Source organism: Cervus canadensis, chromosome 1 (genome assembly GCF_019320065.1).
Source record: "Cervus canadensis isolate Bull #8, Minnesota chromosome 1, ASM1932006v1, whole genome shotgun sequence".
Taxonomy (NCBI): domain Eukaryota; kingdom Metazoa; phylum Chordata; class Mammalia; order Artiodactyla; family Cervidae; genus Cervus; species Cervus canadensis.
In genome coordinates this window covers 63,063,823-63,079,866 of record NC_057386.1, presented here as the reverse complement: position 1 = coordinate 63,079,866, position 16,044 = coordinate 63,063,823, and the positions used below count along the sequence as shown (strand labels likewise).

Genomic DNA, 16,044 nt, shown 5'->3' with positions numbered 1-16,044 from the left:
TTAATTCTCTGGTCTAATCAGGTCATCTTTCATCCAAAATAGAAAATGAAACATTTTTTTTTTCCTATGAACATCATATCTATTTTTGATCCCAGTAATTCACAAGTTGTTATTCCTGGTCACCATCACTGATGATTGAATAACAGTGGCTCAAAAGTTTTAAATGAGATGCCAAGAGAAGATGTTTATTATTCATTCTCTCAGGTGAGTTGGCTAAGAGTATAATGTGTTCTCAAAACTGATCTTTGACTCTAAGAAAACTCCAGGTCCAGATGATTTCGGTGCTGAATTTTAGTACATATTTTAGAAAGAAAGACCAGTCTTATACAAACTTTCTCAGAAAATAAAGGAGACGGGAATATATCCACACCTGCTTTATGAGTCAGCATGCCCCTGATGCTAAAACCTGTCTAAAATACTACAAAACATGGAAGAAAATTGCAAACCAATATTTCTCATGAATACAGATACCAAATTCTTCATAAGACATCAGCATATTAAATCCAATAACATGTAAAAACATATTACATAGTAACAAAGTAGGAGTTATCCCAGAAATGCAAGTTTGCTTTAATTCTTGAGAGCCAATAATTCACCATTTCACCAAATATAAAAAAGAAAAATTGCTTAAATACATGCAAAATTTACCTTTTGCTTTTCTTCACATTCTTCTGAACTTATGTTCTTTTATTTTAAAAAAGGAAGGACAGAAAGTGAAGACCAGCTCCGTACTTCAGTTTAAAACTCTAAGATTATCAGCCTATAAATAATTGACTTAATTTTTAAATAGCAGATAGAGTAAAATTTATAACCTGATAACTCACATTTTAGTGGTAAAGTGGACTTCAGCTTAGGTCAGAAATCAATGTCACATCTCCATGGAGCAAGCCACACAGTTGTGTTTTCCATCCTCAGCCTCCAGGAGGTGGCCTTCACAGCATCCTTCCAAACCAAGATACTGGAATCTCAGGGGCTTTGGATGTGGCTGGTATCAACCTAAAAGGGACAGGAGAGGCATCCAAGCCAAGGGTGCAGTTCAACGGTAAGCAACTTTATCCATCCATCCATCCATCCATGAGGACCTATGTCATACAAGGCACAAAATCAATGAAAGTCACTGCCCTCATGGAATATATATCTAGAGGAATTACATATAGTAATGATAAGCTTATAGTTCTCTTCTGTATCAGAAGCATAAGGACTAACTGTGGAGGTGATTCTTGGTCAGCTACAGGACTGACGGCTTATGAGTGAGCCAAAACATAACTCCTACCCTTGCTCATTTCACTTCTGGCCAAAGACAATCTACTTTATCATTTTCTCCTTTCTGTACAGGGCTTTGCGTGTTTCAGGAGCTGGCCCTACCCTTCCTCTTGGCTTGTTTGATCACAAGGCAACCTTGATAGAACATCTGTTTCTCCATCACAGGGCAATTGATTCCAGATGGTAAAGTCTGATCATTTAAGAACTATTGATGGAGATATTTTTGTGACTAGTTTTGATTTTTTTTTGGTTTTCCACTGCCTTCTCAGAGTTTTAAGCAAAACTTTTAGGCCTACGTTTCCTTAAGTCTTTACATAGACAACAGATATTCTGATTAATCTCAGTGTCATGAAAGAACATGGATTTTTTTAAATTGGAGGATTATTGCTTTACAGTGTTGCAGTGGACTCTGCTGCACATCAACACAAATCAGTCATAATTTTATATATCTATATCCTCTCCCCTTGAACCTCCCTCCCCCTCAATCCCACCCCTCTAGTTCATCACAGAGCCCCAGGCTGGGCTCCCTGTGTTATACGGTCGCTTCCTGCTAACTGTCTGTTTTACCCCTGATACTGTACGTATGCCAAGGCGACTTTCCCAGTTTGACCTACCATTTCCTTCCCCTGCTGTGTCCATTAGACCGCTCTCGATGTCTGCGTGTCTGCTTCTTCTCTGTAAATAGGTTAATCAGTACTACTTTTCTAGATGCCATATGTATGTGTTAATATATGGTATTTGTTTTTCTCTTTCTAACTTACTCTACTCTGTATAACAGGCTCTGGGTTCATCCACCTCACCGCAACTGACTCAAGTTCAAGAACATGGAATTTCTTTGTTATTCTCTCAGAAAAGTTACAAAGAAAGATTTGAGGTCCTGTTAAGGTAGCATGACTATTAAAGCAAGAGTAGTAAAAGAAATTAAGCTAAATTTCCTAGTAATTTCAGAGGGCATGTTATTAGTTTGGACCTTGGGGGTTGTGAGTGACGTGACATGATGTATAGAATGTGGTAAGTATACGACTTGCTCGAGTGGGTGCCCAGGGAAAATGTTTCTTCTGATTTCTCCTAAGGATAATGATAGTTTTTACTTCTTCTGTTCTAGTTGGTAATTCCAGAGTTCTTCTGTGATTTCCTGAAGCTTTATAAGGTTGAAATCTGAAGCACTGTCATTTCTAAGATTTTTGAGTTGCAACTAAATATGTGTTGTGCTTGATACCTACTTATTCCTGCATACATGTTCATAATGATTATTAGGCTTCATCTTATCTCAAGGTTTTTTTACTGAATGAAAATTTCTCTTTATAACACAATACCATATTAGTTATTTAACAAGCAGCCATCTATCAATATTGCCTGTTATGCTGAATACTGACTTTATATTAATCACTCCCACCCAACATTCATTTTTGGATCACATTTTGGATGAGAGTCTCCTCTGTATTCAAGAGAGTGATTAGATAGATAGGGATGGAACATTTTGTTGGGTGGGTACTCTCTTGGGTTCAGTCAGTTCAGTTCAGTCACTCAGTTGTGTCCAAATCTTGGCAACCCGATGGACTGCAGCATGAAAGGCTTCCCTGTCCATCACCAGCTCCTGGAACTTACTCAAACTCATTTCCGTCAAGTCGGTGATGCCATCCAACCATCTCATCCTCTGTCGTCCCCTACTCCTCCTGCCTTCAATCTTTCCCAGCATCAGAGTCTTTTCAAATGAGTCAGTTCTTCGCATCAGGTGGCCGAAGTATTGCAGTTTCAGCTTCAGCATCAATTCTTGCAATGAATATTCAGGACTGATTTCCTTTAGGATGGACTAGTTGGATCTTCTTGCAGTCCAAGGGACTCTCAAGAGTCTTCTCCAACACCACAGTTCAAAAGCATCAATTCTTCAGTGCTCAGCTTTCTTCTTAGTCCAACTTTCACATCCATACATGACCACTGAAAAAACCATAGCTTTGACTAGACAGACCTTTGTTGGCAAAGTAATGTCTCTGTTTTTTAATATGCTGTCTAGATTGGTCATAGCTTTATTCCAAGGAGAAAAGAAGAGAAGAAAAGAGAAAAGAAGAGAAGCAAAAGGCAAAGGAGAAAAGGAAAGATATACACATTTGAATGCAGAGTTCCAAAGAATAGCAAGGAGAGATAAGGAAGACTTCCTCAGTGATCAATGCAAAGAAATAGAGGAAAACAATAGAATGGGAAATACTAGAGATCTCTTCAAGAAAATTAGAGATACCAAGGGAATATTTCATGCAAAGATGGGCACAATAAAAGACAGAAATTGTATGGACCTAACAGAAGCAGAAGATATTAAGAAGAGGTGGCAAGAATACATGGAGGAGCTATACAAAAAAGATCTTCATGACCCAGATAACCATGATGGTGTGATCACTCACCTAGAGCCAGACATCCTGGAGTGTGAAGTCAAATGGGCTTTAGGAAACATCACTATGAACAAAGCTAGTGGAAGTGATGGAATTCTAGCTGAGCTATTTCAAATCCTAAAAGATGATGCTGTGAAAGTGCTGCACTCAATATGTCAGCAAATTCAGAAAACTCAGCAGTGGCAAGAGGACTGGAAAAGGTCAGTTTTCATTCCAATCCCAAAGAAAGGCAATGCCAAAGAATGTTCAAACTACCGCACAATTTCACTCATCTCACACACTAGTAAAGTAATGCTCAAAATTCTCCATGCCAGGCTTCAACAGTATGTGAACTGTGAACTTCCAGATGTTCAAGCTGGATTTAGAAAAGGCAGAGGAACCAGAGATCAAATTGCCAAAATCTATTGGATCATTGAAAAAGCAGGAGAGTTCCAGAAAAACATCTACTTCTGCTTTATTGACTACACCAAAGCCTTTGACTGTCTGGATCTCAACAAACTGGAAAATTCTGAAAGAGATGGGAATACCAGACCACCTGACCTGCTTCCTGACAAATCTGTATGCAGGTCAAGAAGCAACAGTTAGAACTGGACATGGAACAACAGACTGGTTCAAAATCAGAAAAGTAGCACATCAAGACTGTATATTGTCACCCTGCTTATTTAACTTCTATGCAGAGTACATCATGAGAAACGCTGGGCTGGAGGAAGCACAAGCTGGAATCAAGATTGCTGGGAGAAATATCAATAACCTCAGATATGCAGATGACACCACCATTATGGCAGAAGGTGAAGAACTAAAGAGCCTCTTGATGAAGGTGAAAGAGGAGAGTGAAAAAGTTGGCTTAAAGCTCAACATTCAGAAAGCAATGATCATGCCATCTGGAACCATCACTTCATGGCAAATAGATGAGGAAACAATGAAACAGTGAGAGACTTTATTTTGAGGGGCTCCAAAATCACTGCAGATGGTGACTGCAGCCATGAAATTAAAAGATGCTTGCTCCTTGGAAGAAAAGCTGTGACTCTCTTAGGTAGTCAGTATAATTTAATCCTTAGTTATATGCTTATGTCTCATCCATAAAATATAAAAATCAACTATCCTCTGATAATATTCAATTTTTATTCTGAAAATACTTAATATAGTGGTCCCTTAGGATTTTTCTGGAGGCCTACTCTTCCCTGTATGTCTGGCTGGTCAAACTACAACTCACCCAGGATTTAATAACAGGCAGTATGATAAAATAACTGAGGACTGAGGGAGTCCAAGGAGACTATGCAGACTCATCAGCTCTGTCATGTATTTCTGGCTACTTATTATTAATTTATTGAAGTATAGTTGATTTGTAACATTTTCAGGTGTATAGCATAGTGATTCAATGTTTTTGTAGTTTAAATTCCATTAAAAGTTATTACAAGATAATAACTATAATTCCCTGTGTTATATAATATATCCTTGTTGCTTATCTATTTTCTACATAGTAGTTTGTATCTTTTATTCCCATACCCTAAATTTTCCCCTCCTTTCTTTTCTGTCCCTTTTGTTAACCACTAAGTTGTTTTCTGTATCTGTGACTCTGTTCTGTTTTGCTATATGCCTTCATTTGTACTAATTTTTAGATTCCACATATAAGTGATCTCATACAGTATTGGTATTTCTTTGGCTAACTTATTTCACTAAGAATGATATTCTCTAGGTCCATCTACATTTCCACATATGGCAGAATTTCTTTTTAATGGCTGAGCAATATTCTGTTGTACATATTTAGCACATCTTCTTTATCCATTTGTTTATTGATGGACACTGGATTTGTGTCCTGCTGCTGCTGCCGTTTAACTCTAGGTCATGTCCGACTCTTTGTGACCCCATGGACTGTAGCCCGCCAGGTTCCTCCATCCATGGGATTCTCCAGGCAAGAGTACTGGAGTGGGCTGCCATTCTCTTCTCCAGGGGATCTTCCTGACCCAGGGATCAAAACTGTGTCTCCTGCTTGGCAGGGGGATTCTTTAACTCTGAGCTGCCTGAGAAGCCCTGGTTTGTGTCCGTATCTTGGCTAATTGCAAATAGTCTGCTATGAACATTGACATGCATCTATCTTCTCGAATTAGGTTTTCATTTTTTCTGGATATATATACAGAAGTGGAATTGCTGGGTTTGACTATTTTTTAGATGAAAAACAGTTCATGATTCACAGATGAACCAAGCCAGGGTGACACAGGATTATTGATTGAAAGCTGATAGGCAGGTAAGAAAGCAGCATTCACTGAGATGACCCTATCATTTAATCTTCCAACAACCTTTAGGAATGACACTCCTGGATCTACTTAGAGGATTTCTTTCTACTTTGAAGATTACCAGAAACAAGGGAAAGAGAAAACTACTTGGTAATCATGATTTGAAAAAAACTTTATAGAGTTTATCAGTTCTGGAAAAAATTACAACAGAGGAGTAATTTTACTAGAGAGGAAGAGCTGAGAATCAAAATTCTCCCCAAGGTCTCTTGTTTCACCTTTGGAAGAGGATTAAAGCTGGTACATGGCAAATAAAACTTCCAGTCTGAAGTTTGCCAAGAAGTCAAAGAAGATTAGATTGTCTTTTTATTCTTGTCAGAGCAATCTTTCTAGCTTGAGGAAAAAGACCACTGAACCATATGTGGTTCAACATAATTCCTGATGTCACTTGCATGAATAACAGCATTTCCTGATGTGGGTATTTCATTCTCTGAAAGCAAACTGTGCATTCAGGCCAGAAACGTGAGCGCTTTTCATACAGTGTGCTTCCCCAGTGCTGGGCTCTGCCCTCCGCTCTCTCCTTTGATAGGACAGTGCTCTCAGTCTGGAAACAGTGCTGCTGCTGCTTGTCCTCTCCTTCTCTTTTTGAATATTGCAAACATTTATTTCCAACAATTTTCCAAATGGACTCATTTTTCCCAGTCCTTGAGATGCCAGTTCTGTCCTTGTTTGGTGATTTGTTCCTCTTGTGATGGGTCGTGATGAGCTGTTAGCGCATCTGCTGCAGAGCTTGCCTTGGGGGTGCTGTGTTCCCTGGGCTACTGGATCCCCATTGAGCCATTTGGGGTTGGTGTGAGTCAGGACCTTACGGATTTCAGTGTCTCAGACCACTGTTTAGGTTACTGTGTCAATCTTGGATTTCTGGGCCCTTGAGAGGAGAGTTAAGACTCCACACTTGAGCGTGGGCTAGGATGAAGGCTTTGATGGCTCACAAACACTCTTCTTTGGTCCATTGCCTCAGAAAGAAGGTATGATACTATTTTTTTCAATTGTTCATTTATTTAAATTGGAGGATCATTACAGTACCGGGGTGGGTTTAGCCATACATCAATATGAACGGGCACACGTGTTCTCTTCATCCCGCCCCTCTGCCTTCCTCTGGATTGTCACAGAGCGCTTGCTTTGGGTGCCCCGTGTCATACACCAAACTCCCACTGGTCATCTATTCTACATCTGGTAAAGAATACGCTTCAGTGCTATTCTCTTAAATCACCCCACTCTCTCTTTCGTAGGAATCTTAATGTGAGCCCAGGCTAGTGGGCAGAGGCAATTTTTATTCCTTATCTTGCATATTGTTGGGCCAGCCCTTTATGCTCCCAGCTTTATTCAGAAGACCCAGTTCAATCCCCTCATTTTTCTTGGGCCTGGATTTTTATGTTTTGCCTCCCTGAGTATGTTAAACCCAGGCTTGCTGGGTCCCTACCTGAGTCTTTCCATGTGTGGTTATTTGCTTTCAGCTCATCTTTCTGGTTTGAAGTTGTCTCTTTTTTCAGGTATGTAGAAGTTTCTCTTTCCTGTTTTCACTCAGTTTCATTTTCTTTTGTTATGATTAGTATTTATTTTTATTAGATTTTCTATTTTTTTTGTGGTGGAATGGAGGTTTCCTCTGCGTCACCTCAGTCTACCATATTCATTGGAAGTTTCCCATGACTGAATATGTAATAACTTTATTCTGTTTTAAATAGTCTAGTTACCTGTTGGCTTTCTTGAACATATGTTATGCTAACCTCTCAGTTATACTTACGAGATGACTGTATAAATACTGATAGCAAAGTATGTGTGCAATGTGCTGGCTCATTAAGAAATAACTTATTTAATCACTATTGTAATTAAACAGATATTAATTCAGAAACAATTTTAGCCTAAAAAATGATGGGAAGTGTATTTAAGCTCCAAATTTACAAGAAGGCTTTTGGAAAGTTTGAAATCACAGTTTGTAGAGTGCCTAAGGCTTTAAAGTTACATCTACTCTTTTGAGTAATGAAACTTTGGCAAATAATGTGTTTTAATGAGTCTTTTTTATACTAGCAAAGTGAAGACTGGCGTTCTACTTGCTGTATATAAACCCCCTATAACCTGTTAACAGGTGCTCCAAGAATTTAAAGACACTACTGTTCTGCTCTCCTTTAAGACTTCTTACATGTCATACTGGTTCAGATCCAACCTCAAGGGCAGGGTAGGAAATTGCACAATTAAATTGGTCCTTTTCTTCAATTTCTAAGTCAGGAAAGAAAGTATATTCCCGTTTTGGATCTGGAAGCCAATGGCTTTGAAAAGATTTTTTTATTATTTAGTCCTTTCTTCTTACATGGGTCTTTCTTCTTACATGTCCCTTACATCTCCTTTCTTCTTACATGGGTCTTGGGAGGAAGATTCTAGAATTTCTTATACATGACTCAGGTTGTCTACTTAAACTTAGCTGTTTAAGGTTGTGCCCAGTGAAAAGCTTCTTTGGTGAATTTTCTAGAAATACAGTGCTAACAATTGAGGAGGATCAGAAAGCTGAAATTCTTTGGAGCAAATTATTCCATCACAGAACTGAAACCACGTGCCTGTTTCAAGGATATTTGAAAAGATCGTGTGGAACACATCACATTTTGACCCATCTTGGGTTTAATGTCAGTGGGATGGAAAAGAAAGCCTAAAATGACTGTCTAAACCTGACTATGATTCTTGACCTGTTAAGAAGTTTTCTTATGATGCAGGAAATGAGATTATCATCTTTTCAGAGGGGTCAACATAGGGGCAGGGGTTAGAAGAGTGTGTGGCAATCAAAATAAAAATGAAACACACCCCCGTTCTGTTCTAACACCTCATTAAAGTAAAACCCCAATCTAAATAAGGAAAGCCTAAGAGCTCTAAACAGATCTGAGTACAATGAAGGAGCCCAAAGAAATACATAGTATTACATAAAATAATTATCAAGATGCTTTGAAAGCTGTGGGGCCTCTAGCCAGGTGAGGATAGGATATGAAAAGGTAGAAAGAATAAGATTCTGTTGTAATCATAAGGCACTTCCCAAAACCTCTGGGAGAAAACCTTCAGGGCAGTATCTGTGAATTCACACAATAAGATGTCTTTGCCAGTTTCAATTCCTTCACTTTCAGGGCTCATCAGTGAACCTGCTTTACATTAAGACCTTATTTTAAAACTTTATGAAATCCTTAAAGAACCGGAAAAAAATACATAAACTTTTTCTGATTCAGTATATATATATTTACTGAAATAAATATAAATATTTATTTGTGTGTATATATATATATATATATATATTCAGTAAATACATATATTTACTTTGCTATACACCTGAAACTAACACAACATTGTAAATCAACTATACTTCAAAAAAAAGATTAAAGTTGCCCACTATCTATGACATGATAATAAAGAATATAGCAGAAAAAGTAGCCATAAACCTCACCTTGTTAGCGTTTCCAATGTTACCATTGTTAGTAACAATTTAAAAAGCCTGGATAAAATTCTGTGCTCTTTGGGGAAAAAACATTCTTTGGGGAAAAATCTTTGTACAGAGAAATAAAAACTACGTTTGGGTGATGCCGTGGGGTGGAGACCACAGTTTTCACCTTTTAAGCTTGGGAAGCATTTTCATTTATAGCAGAGGTTTTTCTCCAATCAGCTGGTCTGTTTCCAAGGAGAAGAAATCTGAGTAATAAACTCTTTTACATGCACAAAATCATTTTATTGTAAAGAAAGACAGTTACTGATGTTTTGGCCAAAATGATGACCAAAATGACATTATGGGTTTGTGTTTGGGTATAGCTGTAGTCCAAGAGATTATAACAGTAGTAGCACAATCTGCCAAAGCTGACCACCTTGAGAAGAAGTGGTTTGTGTAGAGTCTTCTAGTTTTTCCGGTTTGGGAAGTTTCCTCTTTTCAGAGTCAGCATTATCTATGCATCAACTATTATGGAAATTTGGATGATCAGGTATATATTCTTGTCTCTCTCTCCTTCAAAAATTCAATTGATTATTAAACTCTTCTACATGTAACAACAACAGAAAAAAACCAGAAATGCAGTTCCTTGGGTAAATGGAAGATTTTTAGCAAAACTGAACTAACTCTATCTCATATCTTCTTTCCACAATTCCCCAGGCTAGAGGCTTAGGATTCCCTTTAGCTTGACTAAATCCTCTATTTTCCCGCAGAGTAACAAACTCATAGACTTGTCATAATGGGAGAAAAGACATTTCCCTGTACTGTGATAGGAGTCACATACTATATGACCCAAGACTTCCTGAGAGAGAGGTTTTAGCTCTTCTGTCTGAAGCAGAATGTAATGCTTTTACAAAGTCTAGGCAAATTTGAATCTGAATATGTAAGTATCAAAGTGGGACACACAGTTTCAAGAATTCTCTCCACTCTTAATATTTTTTTATTTGGTTTCTTGAATTTAAAAAATAAGATGTGTGTACTGTCAGCATGGGAAGGGGCTGTAGAGATAAGGTAACCAAGCTTCAAGAATTAACAATGAGAAATTGAGGTACAGATAAATTGAGTCTAGAACCAAGAAGTCTAATGGCTTCTGTTACAAATTCTCCTAGTTTCTATATCTGATTAGTTTTTTTGATTTGTTTTGTTTTGTGTTTTCTTTGTGAATGAATCCAAAGAATTATTACTACAAGGCAGAAAGGGATTAAGTGTCAGTCATCCATAATTTTTGTGAATCCCAATACCACACAGAGATCTAAGATCTTCATTTCAAAAACAAAGTATAAAATGATTATCTACTTAATGACTTTGGCTGTTTTTTGGAAAAAATTGTACATGTTTCTTTCTTTAGCAACTACTCTATAGATAAAAGTAGACTTAATAAGATTCATCTTTATAAGCTTTGCCTCATAACTCCTGTCCCACAGTTCAAGTTCTGTGTGTAGAATTTGGGTTCTTTAGATAACATAAATTGAATGTTAAGGCAGGGTATTTAAAAACTTAACAAAATGACTGGGGTTTGGTAGGAAACAGTCTGCATGAATCTCTTGATGGCACTAGGAATGGGAAATCTTCCAGGACTTTTGCTTTGACTTGGTGACTAAACACAGAGAGACTTTTTCCAACCTGGGGAATATTGAGAAGTTTGGATTTTCACAGTTTAGGAAAACCTCTTTTTCTTTGTTAAAAGAGAAGAATTTTTTTCCCCCCAAAATACTCTGATGAAACAAAAATATCAAGTGATCATCTATGAGTTTGTTTTTATATTTTACCGGTTCATAGCCTGAAGCAAGTTTAGATGTCTGACACATTTTTGTTGTCATGACTGGGGGGAATTAAGAAGGTCTTTGTGAATGCTGTCATATTTGAGGCAAAGCTCAACAAATAGAGAGATTTCAGTGGTCTGTGTGTCTGCACGAGTCAGGGCTGAGTGGTTGAAATCCATGGGATGTGTTTGGAGATTGACAAGCAGTTTAATTTGCTTGGTGTCAGAAGAGCTGAGATGCACATGCACAAAACCCAGGATGAGATCGAGAATATTGGATGGATTTTGAACAAGCAGGTGACATGGTCAGAATATGATCACACGAAGGATATTCTGGTAAAAACACATAAGATGGACCAAAATAGTGAGCCAAAGGGGCAGGAAAAGTTGAAAGGTGTCCTTATGGTGGACTCAGAAGTGGTTGAAGGGAATGAAAGGAGAGTACACTGATCACAGAACATGCAGAATTAGACTCAGCTGCATGTGAGTTGATCGTTTATTGACTGTGGGGGACAATTAAATGAAGGGGAGGTGAAGAGCACACCAAGGTTTTGAACCTGAGGGCATGGAGGGCATAGAGTTATTCAAGATACAGGAACATTAAAGGGAGAAACTGATTTCAATGGAAAGATGATTTCTCTTTGAGCATGCTGAATTAATGATGCTTGAGGACATCCACATGAAGTCATCTAGCAGCCAGTTGGAGCTGTGGGATCAGAGATGGGGACAGTACATTGGGCAAGAAGGCAGAAATGTGGTTGTCTTCTTCATAAAGGAGTAATTGATATGGATACGGTATGATAGTAAACTTTGGCTAGAAAAAACTAGTGGATAGAACCTAAGAATGCTGCTAAGCATCGCACTGTACACGGGGATAGCTTCTTCCCCTTTTCACAGAATGACATTTATCTGCCTTAAATGTCAATGTTTATGAGGTTGAGAAACTTGTTATAATGCTTCCTCCTTCCTTAATGATTCACCTGTCTGGGTGATTTGTGATGCCTGGCATCCTGACATGGTTCACGCCCAGCACACGCTAAGCTCATCTCTTCAGTGTGTGCCAAAGTATGACTTTCTAGATCAGAGAGGGTTGTGCTAGGCCAGCACTCTGTCTCTGCCTGATTTTAAAATACCTTCCTGTGAGATCAGTTCTCTAGCAGTACGTTACAAACATTGAAATTGTGCTTGGTATGCAAACAGCAAAAACAGGACATAAGAATTACTTAAGAAACAAAATCAAATGGCTGAAATTTTATCCCTTCTCTCACCCCCATAAATATACTGGAGTCAGCCTGCACTATCCCTAGCCTTTTAATCATTAAAAACAATTAAACAAGAATGAGTAGGAAACAGACCCCATTCTCCTTCCTGACTTAAGCCTGTAAAACTATAGTGCATTTGGGATCAAGTGTTTTGCATTTTATGACCACTTTAGTTTTCTGTAGAATAGAAAATCAAACACCTTTATATAATTTAATGTGATACTTTGTCTATGTTTGGCTGATAATTGGAGCATATTTACCTTTCCACACACACTTGAATAGAGAAAGAACAGGTGTCTTTACCTCCTTGCTGCATTCTGAAACATTCTTTTGTAGTTGTTGGTACCATCTTCATAGGTCTGCAAGGTGCTCGTTTCCATGGTAAACTTGGAAGCGTCTCTAAAAGGTGATCTTTCTTTTCAGCAAATTAGAATTTCTTGCTTTTGTACTCTGTACTCTTCTTTCTTAAAAAAAGTCCTTGGTTTGAGAGTGAAAGCATCAGGTTGAGGGGTGGCACACGTTAAATGAATTGTACCTTTAACCTATGAGAAGTAACATGGGCTTCCTTTGTATTATACAGCTGAGATTACTTTTGAATCTATGCAGTGTAATGACCTAAGTGGAACGTCCAAGTGTTCAGCCCATGTGGAACAATGAACATTATTATGGTCAATGTTTTTGTACCTAAGTGTGTGTGTTCGGTCACTCAGTTGTGTCCGACTCTTTGTGGCCCCATGGACTGTAACCTGCCAGGCTCTTCTGCCCATGGAATTTTCCAGGCAAGAATACTGAAGTGGGGTGCCATTTTCTGCTTCAGAGGATCTTCCTGACCTAGGGATCAAAACCGTGTCCCTTGTTCTCCTGCATTGTCAGGTGGATTCTTTACTGGTAGTGCCTCCTGGGAAGCCCTATTATACCTAAGGTCCCTGGACAAATCCTATATTTTTACAGATGAGGAGGATAAGGCTTGTCTTATATAAGGTCTCCTTATATGAGGAAGGAAGCTTGACTTGCTTGGTCAAGAGCTTTTTAACTCTTTAAAAGAGCAGGGGTTTGAACTCATGCAACCTGAAGACACTCAAGGCTCTCAATCACAGGCTGACATCTTGTTCTTGAAACACAGTGAGACATACTGCAGTGGATGATTCACAATGGTGTGTTTTCTTGGTCCTAAGATTTCCTCATTGTCCCACTAACTGGCAAACCCAACATTTTGTTTTGATTTCTTATTTATATCTGTGTCTTCCAGTATTTGGTGTTGTTGATGTTATTGAGTACCCCTCCTTCATGAAACCTTCCTTCTGACTGTTGTTGCCAATTCTTCCACATCTTTCTCCATCAGTTTTTTCCCTAAGCAAAGTTCTGTTACCACACTATATCCATATTAACTACTCCTTGGTGGCTCAGGGGTAAAGAATCTGCCTGCAACACAGGAGACTCGAGTCTGAGTCCTGGGTCAGGGATCTAATTCCTGGAAAAGGGCATGGCAACCCACTCCAGTATTCTTGCCTGGAGAATTCTGTGGACAGAGCATCCTGGTGGGCTACAGTCCATGGGGTTGAAAAGAGTTGGACATGACCGAGCGAATAGCATTTTCACTTACACTTTGTGAAAAAGACAACCACATTTTTGCCTCCTTGCCCCCATCTACTGTACCAATCTTGAATCCCACAGTTTCAACTGGCTGCTAGATGACTTCACTTGGACGTCCTCAAGCATCAGTAATTCAGCATGTTCAAAGAGAAATCATCTTTCCATTGAAACCACCTACTCCCTTTAACATTTTTATATCTGTGAATAACTGTCCTCCAAGTCATCAGGTTCAAAACCTTGGTGTAGTCTCCAATTCCTCCTCGTTTAATTGTCCCCCACAGTCAATAAATGATCAACTCACACGCAGTCGAATCAAGTCAAATTCTGCAATATTCTGCAGTCAGCGTTCTGTCTTCCATTCCCTTCAACCACTATTGTGTCCACCATGAGGACACCTTCCAACTCTTCCTGCCCTTTCAGCTCACTTTTCCAGTCTGTCTTATGTGCTTTATTCTAATATCTTTCATTTGATCATGATCTCACCATGTCACCTGCTTGTTCAAAATCCATCTGTTTTCTTAATTTCATCCTGGGTTTTGTGCATTTCAGCTCTTCTGACACCAAGCAAATTAAGCTGCTTGTCAATCTCCAAACACGTCCTTTGAATTTCAGCCCTTGTGTCTTAACTCATGCAGACACACAGACCGTTGAAATCTATTTGTCAAGCTCCTCCTCAAATATAACATCATTCATAAAGACCTTGTTAATTTCCACCCCCACAAACTTTTGGTCCTTACAGTTTTCTCATCATCCTCATGCTATTTTGTGTCTGGGTTATCCCACTTTTCCTGCTCTCTGTTTTTATAATTTTTGTTAATTTTGTCTTGGTCCTTCTTCCTCCTCTTAGTCTGTGAACCCTTTGTAGGCAGGGAGCATGTTTTACTCAGCTCAGTACCATTGCCTCTCTAGCAGTAGGACAGTGCAGGAGATGTGATAGGAGCTCAGTAACTATTTGCTGAACCAACCAGGCAGTGCTGACGGGATGTCTGGCACAGAGAGCAGGAGACCTGTATATGGAAAGGATAACTGTCTCTGATTTCCTGGTGCTTCTGTAAAGCCTCCTGCAATGTATCATTCCCCACTGGTACATATCTGACATCTCGCCCATGTCACCACACCACAGTTTCTTTTTTCTGCTTAGAAGCCAAGGAAATCTCTAGAGGTATCTGTTGACATATTCCCGAGGCCTCATCTAGTAAAAATCAGTCTGGTTGGAAAGCAGACAATGCAGAAGTCCACGTGAGAAAAATAGAACAAGAAAACTGGAAATTCCATGTTGGTGAGAGGTACCCACTGGTGTGAACTATTGAACTATGTACACATTCCCAAGATAGTTTAAAGTTTTACAAGCATTGTACTCTGCTTCCTCCCTTCACATCTTTTCAGGTGACTCCTTGTAGTCCTTAACTCAAAAAATCCTCTAACTTCAGTAAGACCAACAAGTCATTGATGTCATTTTAAAATGAACTAGTTTTAGAGCAGTTTTAAGTCCAGAGCAATATTAAGTAGATGATACACAAGTTTTTTTTAAAAAAATACACTTCCTGCCCCTATACATGCATAGCTTCTACTATTATCAATATCCTCCAGCAGAGTGGTACATTTGTTACAATGGATAAACTTACTCTAACACATTACAATCATTACACAATTAGAATGCTGTAACATTCTAGGGGTTTGGACAGATACATAATGATACATATTCATCATTATAATATCATCTTATTGCCCTGAAATTCATCTGTGCTCCGCCTACTCATCTTCCTGCCTTCAACCTCTGGCAACCACTGATCTTTTTACTGTTTCCCTGTTTTTGCTTTTTCCACAATTTCATACAATTGGGATAAAAAAGTATGTCGCCTTTTCAGATTGGCTTCATTCACTTAGTAATATGCACTCAAGTTTTCCTCCATGTCATTTCATGGTTTGACAGCTTATTTTTAAATTTGTAGGATAATATTTCACAGCCTGGAAGTAGCACAGTTTATTGATTCTTTTACCTACCGAAGGACATCTTGGTTGCCTCCAAGATTTG

General features: G+C 38.7%; 1 protein-coding gene across 6 annotated transcripts in view; it reads left to right on the top strand.

The window, feature by feature from the left end:
* LOC122451399 overlaps nucleotides 1–16,044 on the top strand; it is a 245,581-nt gene that overhangs the window by 120,139 nt on the left and 109,398 nt on the right. For 2 of the 6 annotated variants that reach the window (XR_006272405.1, XR_006272406.1), the window contains exons 2-3: nucleotides 22–204; nucleotides 916–1,042. The exons of 1 other annotated variant lie outside the window; for it this stretch is intronic. The gene's annotated coding sequence lies outside the window, so the exon portion shown is untranslated. Of the gene's footprint in view, nucleotides 1–21; nucleotides 205–915; nucleotides 1,043–2,368; nucleotides 2,859–16,044 lie in introns of those variants that run through there. 3 more of the 6 variants (XR_006272407.1, XR_006272410.1, XR_006272411.1) reach the window with 3 other exon arrangements.